The following is a 6,177-nucleotide window of genomic DNA, read 5'->3' as shown; positions in this document are numbered from 1 at the left end:
ATGACCTAAGTTGGGTAAAAGTTTCGACCCATATCTAACTCATTTAAAGTTCAGGTCAGAAAATATGACAAGCATTCATCCAAACCTGACTCAAATAGGGTTAGATTGATCGCGTTGGGTTTTGAAGTTAGGTCAAGTTTTGCCACCACTAGTTAATGAAAAGAGGAGAAAGCTCATCCAAAAAATATTGATGATAATCAATAATTTTCTACAATAAAATGGGACAAAAATGAGAGTATAGAATTAATTGTTAGAATTTTTTTTATTATCTATATAATTCAAAGTATGCTATAAAGTCTTCGAAACTATGCATTTAAAATAAATTTTTGATTGTCCCAACGTTGACCAACATCCAACTTGATCAAGTCGCCAATCAAAGTATATCAATCTTTTACTCAAAAAATAAAATGCTCAATTAATTTTTATGATCAACTCATTAAACTAATGGCATCATTGCTCAATTTACATCATGGATGAAGAAGTAGTCTTTGTTAAATTTCTGTTTTAACTATCCAATTTTCTTTAGGAAGCATGTAAGATTTATGTAATGAATCTAACTCCAAAAAAAAAATAAATGACAAAAAAATATTATTTAAAACTAAATAGCATAAAAAAGGTATAAGAAACATAAAAAAATAAAATATCATACTAGAAACAAGGCACAAATAGAAGAATTACATATGCTTGTTTTACTCTTTAGTCTAGGTTCGTTAGCACCACCTAATACGCCTCGGAATTGACCACAACTAATGTTAGTAGACCGTCCAATTAGAGCGCCATGAAGCCTTAGATCAACTAGTCAAAACCTACCATATAGCCAACCTAGAGGTGCAAGAAGAGTCCTTCAAATTGCAAATTCTCTCTAAACAACGGCATGTCAACTACGATCGTGAGCGGTTTCCATAGCCACATGGGAAAGATGCGCGACATTCTCTGGAAGAAGACTTTTCGTCTTGGTTGTTTTAGGTTGGATCCAATGTTGGAGCGAAGTACTGAGCATGTCCCCTCTTTCCAGCACCACCTCGAGAGCCACCAGCATTAGAGCCATCACTACCCAAGCATAGCAACCTTGACCAATCTCTCTAGCATGAACAACCAATTGTCCGAGCCTTCAACTACTTAGCTAGCTCGGTGCCTTGGTCAGGATGATTTTTAATATCAACATATTGGGTCTAGAGGAAGAGCTCATGATCCCACTACTCGAGGTTCCACTAGATGGTAAAGCACTCACAGTCATGAAGTCTCGAAGAGCATAGGCAGCACCCTCGACTACTTAGCCAAACACACCTATAGAATCCGATAGCACTGTATGAAGCCCTCGGAGAGCTCCGCTTCCATCAGAGCCACAGACGACCCAGCGGTTACTGTGAAGTAGTTTCAGCTGCTCGTATAGCAGGTTTAGGCACTGACTATATTTGTCCAAAACTTGTAGCAGACGACCGCCAATCAACACCAGCAGTAGTAGGCTCGCGAGCCAAGCGACCACGGAGTTCCGGCTTAGCCGAGTCACCACTCCCTTTCTCAAAGTCCAGGGTGGCTCAGCAAAGCCATCGCTCCCATCCTTAAAGCATGAAGAGGGACCTGCATAGCCACCATTATCATTCGTGGTGCCATGGACGAGAGAGGAGGCATCGATCCTCAAGCTCACCAACTTGGAAGGGATTAACGTTTGGCCACTCCTTACCTTACTGATTAGAGAGTGCCTCCAAGAGGGAGGTCAACCTTAACCACAACCTTGAAGAGATGGATCCCCATCTTGACAACTTTAGGTAGCACCATGCTGAGCTCGGAAACAATGTCAAGTTCACCACCAAGCCCATGGTTTTGGTGAAGATTATGGAGGAGCCTTTTTCTCCTCGATTCAAGATGCTACAGCATGAGATGTACGGCGAGACTGCCGACCCCTCGGACCACTTAGAGAGCTTCAAAAGCTCTTATGATCCTCCAGGGGCCACCGACTCGATATTGTGCAGAGCCTTCCCGACCATACTTTGAAAGGTGGCCGGACTGTGGTACACTAGGCTTTAGCTAAACTCCATCCATTATTTAGAGCAGTTTGGTTGGATGTTCATTGCAGCAGCTGGAGGCAGAGAAAGGATTTTGACACTCTTTTCGGTATCAAGCGATAAGAGGATGAGTCCTTTAGGGACTACGCCAACTGCTTCAACGTGGCCACTTTAGAGATCCGTGACCTAAATCATTCATCGCTGTGTCCACGATGAGGAGTGGACTGAAGATGTCCCAGTTCCTCCTCGGAGAAGAGGTTTTTGAGAGATTACACCAAGCTCTTGGCCCAAGATGGCAAGTAAATTAATGCAAAGGAGGCCATGTCAGCTCGGCAAGATTCAGCTGGGGGCAAACTTGGCAAGAAGAAGGAAAATAAGTGGGCTCAGGAGGACCTAGAACGGCCTAGCAAAAAGCCAAGGAAGAACAAAGAGAGTTCTCACTAATTGAGGAGTCCTCCTTGGAGGTTTGAGAGGTACATACCTCTCAATGCCTCCCGAGGATAGATCCTTATGGCGATTCGAAATCGGAGCTATGTAAAATGGCCTTAGAAGATGAAGCCAGCCACCCGTAAGGACATGACCAAATTTTGCAAGTTCACCGAGATTACAGGAACGACACCAAGGATATTGTCCATCTTAAAAATGAGATTGAGGTCCTCATCCAGCAAGGCTACCTTAGTGCATACATCAACAACTTGCAAGATTGAACCGACACCAGTGGGAAGTAGCTTGCTCCCAAGTTGCAGATCGACAATCGGCCGATCGTGGGGGGTTATCAACATCATCTCAGGTGGACTGGTGGATGGTGGAATGAGCTGATATGTACAAAGAATCTATGCATGGGCAACCTAGAAAGGGAGCTCGACGCCGAAGAGGTAGAGGACAGATAAGGTCATCTCCTTCTTGGGTGCTGATATAGAAGGCTTCCAAACTTCTGATAATGATGCCGTCGTAGTTTATATTACTATTGCTAATTTTGATGTAAAAAAAATTTAGTTGATAATGAAAGCTTGGCAAACCATTATGATGCTCGACTTTTTGTTCGTCAAAATCCCCTTGGCTAGAATGTTATCTTAGGACATCCTACCCTAAACACCCTACATGCTGTAGTCTCCAACTATAATTTGCTGATGAAGTTTCCGACTAGGAGCGGTGTAGAAGAAGTTTGAGGCGACCGAGCGATAGCTCGACAGTGCTACATTGCGACGCTCCGAGGAAAGAAGCCAATGAAGGCACTACCCATCCAAAGATTTAATGCTTGAGATGAGCAGAGGCCACAATGTGGGGAACTGGTCGAGGAACTCCTTCAGTCCCTTTTGATGAATCGGACTTGAGAAAGATGGTGCAGATTGGGGTTCACCTTGATGAAGCAGCCAAAGTTCAGCTCGTATATTTCCTTTAAGCAAATGCCGATGTTTTTGCCTAGTCTTCCTCCAATGCTAGGTATAAGTCCTGATGTCATTGCTCACACGTTGAGCATACACCCAGCGCATCGACTTGTTCAAAAATATAGCATACCATCAACGAATAGGTGGACTAGCTCCTAAATGTGTGCTCTATCCATAAAGTTGACTACCCTAACTAGTTGGTCAATGTTGTCCTGATGTAGAAGGCTAACGGAAAGTGGCGAGTGTGCATTAACTTTGCTAATCTCAACAAAGCATATCCTAAGAACAACTTTCCGTTGTTGAGAATCAACCAACTTGTAGATGCTACATCGAGGCACTAGATGCTAAACTTCATGTATGCATTCTTGGGTTACAACCAGATCCATATGGAACTTGAGATGAGGAAAAGATCTTGTTCATCACTGACAAAGGACTATATTGCTATAGAGTTATACCCTTTGATTTAAAGAATGCATGAGTCACCTACCAGTGCCTCGTCAACAAAATCTTCAAGAACTAGATCGACGATAATATAGAGGTATATGTTGAGGTCATGCTAGTTAAGAGCATGTAGGCAGAGCATCACATGACCAACCTCAAGAAAACCTTTTGAAATCTAAGAAAGTATTGCATGAAGCTCCATCCAAGCATGTGCACCTTCGAGGTTACCTCAGAAAAATTCCTTAGGCTTATAGTGACACAGCATGGGATTGAGGCTAATCCGGAGAAGATCCATATTGTGCTAGAAATGTGCCCCCGAGAATGAAGAAGGAGGTATAGTGCCTAGTAGGTTGCATCGCGGTTCTTTGCAAATTTATGGCAAGAATAACAGAGAAATGTCTTCCCTTCTTTAAAGAGCCGAGTCAGATTTTTAGTAGTCCGAAGAGTGTCACGATACCTTCGACTAGCTCCGAGACTACCTCAGCTCACGTTGCTACTTATAAAACCGAGCCTGAGGAAAATACTTTATTTTTATTTAGCCATATCACCCTCGGTGCTAAGGTCGGTTCTTGTCTGCGAAGAAGATAGAGCATAGAGTCCGATCTACTACATGCACCAAGTCTTCTAATATGCCAAGACTAGATATGCTAAGCTCGACAAAGTAGCATATACGCTCATCATCTTCGCTAGGAGACTTCGGCCCTACTTTCAAGCCTATTCATCACCGTGTTGACCGACCATCCACTAAGGCAAGTCCTACAGAAATTAAATACGTTAGAAAGGTTAACTAAATGGGCAGTCAGGCTCGGAGAGTTCGACATCTGCCCCAACCAGTCATCAAAGCTCAAACATTAGCCGACTTTCTCACGGAGTGCACAATCTCTGAGGATGCAGAGGTCAGCAAGGAGCCAAAGGAGCACAAGCAAGAAGGCTCCATGTTGACGGATCCTCCAACTTGAATAGAAGCACAGCTAGGTTAATCCTTACCAATTCGGATGAAGTTGTGGTAAAGAATGTCTTGCGTTTTAGCTTCAAGGCATCCAACAATGAACCTAAGTATGAGGCCCTCCTCACCAGCCTCAAGCTTGCCCAAGAACTTGGAGTTCAATGCTTGAAAGCTCTTAGAGACTCCCAATTGGTCATCAAGATAGGTCCGAGGAGCTTTGAAGCTAGGGTCCCTAGAATGGTAAAGTACCTTCAAAAGGTCAAGGACAACTCTTGACTTTTAAGGAGTCCAAAATTCTGCAAATCCCTAGGTTGGAAAATACTAGAGCTGACCTACTCTCGAAGCTCTCAACCTCGGAATGTGTTGATCTACAAAAGACAACCTACCTTGAGGTGCTTGACAAGCCGAGCATCAAGGAGGAACCAGCCCCAGTTCTGCAAGCTAACATCGAACTGAGCTGGATCAACCCCCTCGTCAACTACCTTCAAGATGGGAAACTCCCCAAAGACAATAGGAAAGCTCTGGGGCTCAACAACCAATCTGCACACTACATCCTTCTAGAGGGGAAGCTTTGCAAGAGATCATTAATCCTACGTCTCCTCCAATACCTTGAACCTTCCAAGGCCAAATACATACTTTGAGAGTTCATTAAAGAATCTGTGGAACCACCTAAGGGGCAGGGCCTTAGCTTACAAGATCCTACAATAGGCTATTACTGGCTAAGCATCCAAAATGAGGAAGCTGACTTCATGAGGAGGTGCGACCAATACCAAGGCATGCAAACATTTAGGGACAGCTCGTGGCCCCACTAACACCGATCAGCGCTTCTTGGCCTCTCTCCCAATAGGGGATGGAAATCCTCAGACCATTCCTATAGGCAACTAGACAGAGAAAATTCTTGATAGTGACCATTGACTACTTCACTAAGGGGTTCAAGGATGAGCCGTTAGCCCAAATCACCATAAAAAATGCCTGAGACTTTTTCTGGAAGTTCATCATATGCTGCTTCAGGCTTCCTTGGACCATCATTACCAACAATGGGAGGTAGTTCAATAATGCCTGCTTTAGGGAGTTCTATCTTGACCTACATATAGATCACCAGCTCATCTCGGTTGAACATCCCCAAGCCAACAGGTAGAAGATCTTCAAGGCAACTTAGAGTTTCTTGAAGAAGCAAGAAAATGAGCTAGGATCCAGATGGTTGCATACCAACGAAAAGTAGCTCAATATTACTATTCTTGAGTGAAAGTTAAGTTCTTACAATCTGGAGACCTGGTGCTCAGAAAGACTGAAGTGGCCCAACTAGTAGAACAAGAAAAGCTCACCCGATGTTCCACGTGTCCCTGTTGAAACCATTCAAAAAGGACACAACTGACCCTTCTCGGGCTCAAAGTGG

This window comes from Phoenix dactylifera, unplaced genomic scaffold (genome assembly GCF_009389715.1).
Source record: "Phoenix dactylifera cultivar Barhee BC4 unplaced genomic scaffold, palm_55x_up_171113_PBpolish2nd_filt_p 000444F, whole genome shotgun sequence".
NCBI lineage: Eukaryota > Viridiplantae > Streptophyta > Magnoliopsida > Arecales > Arecaceae > Phoenix > Phoenix dactylifera.
Note: the sequence above shows the minus strand (reverse complement) of the source record.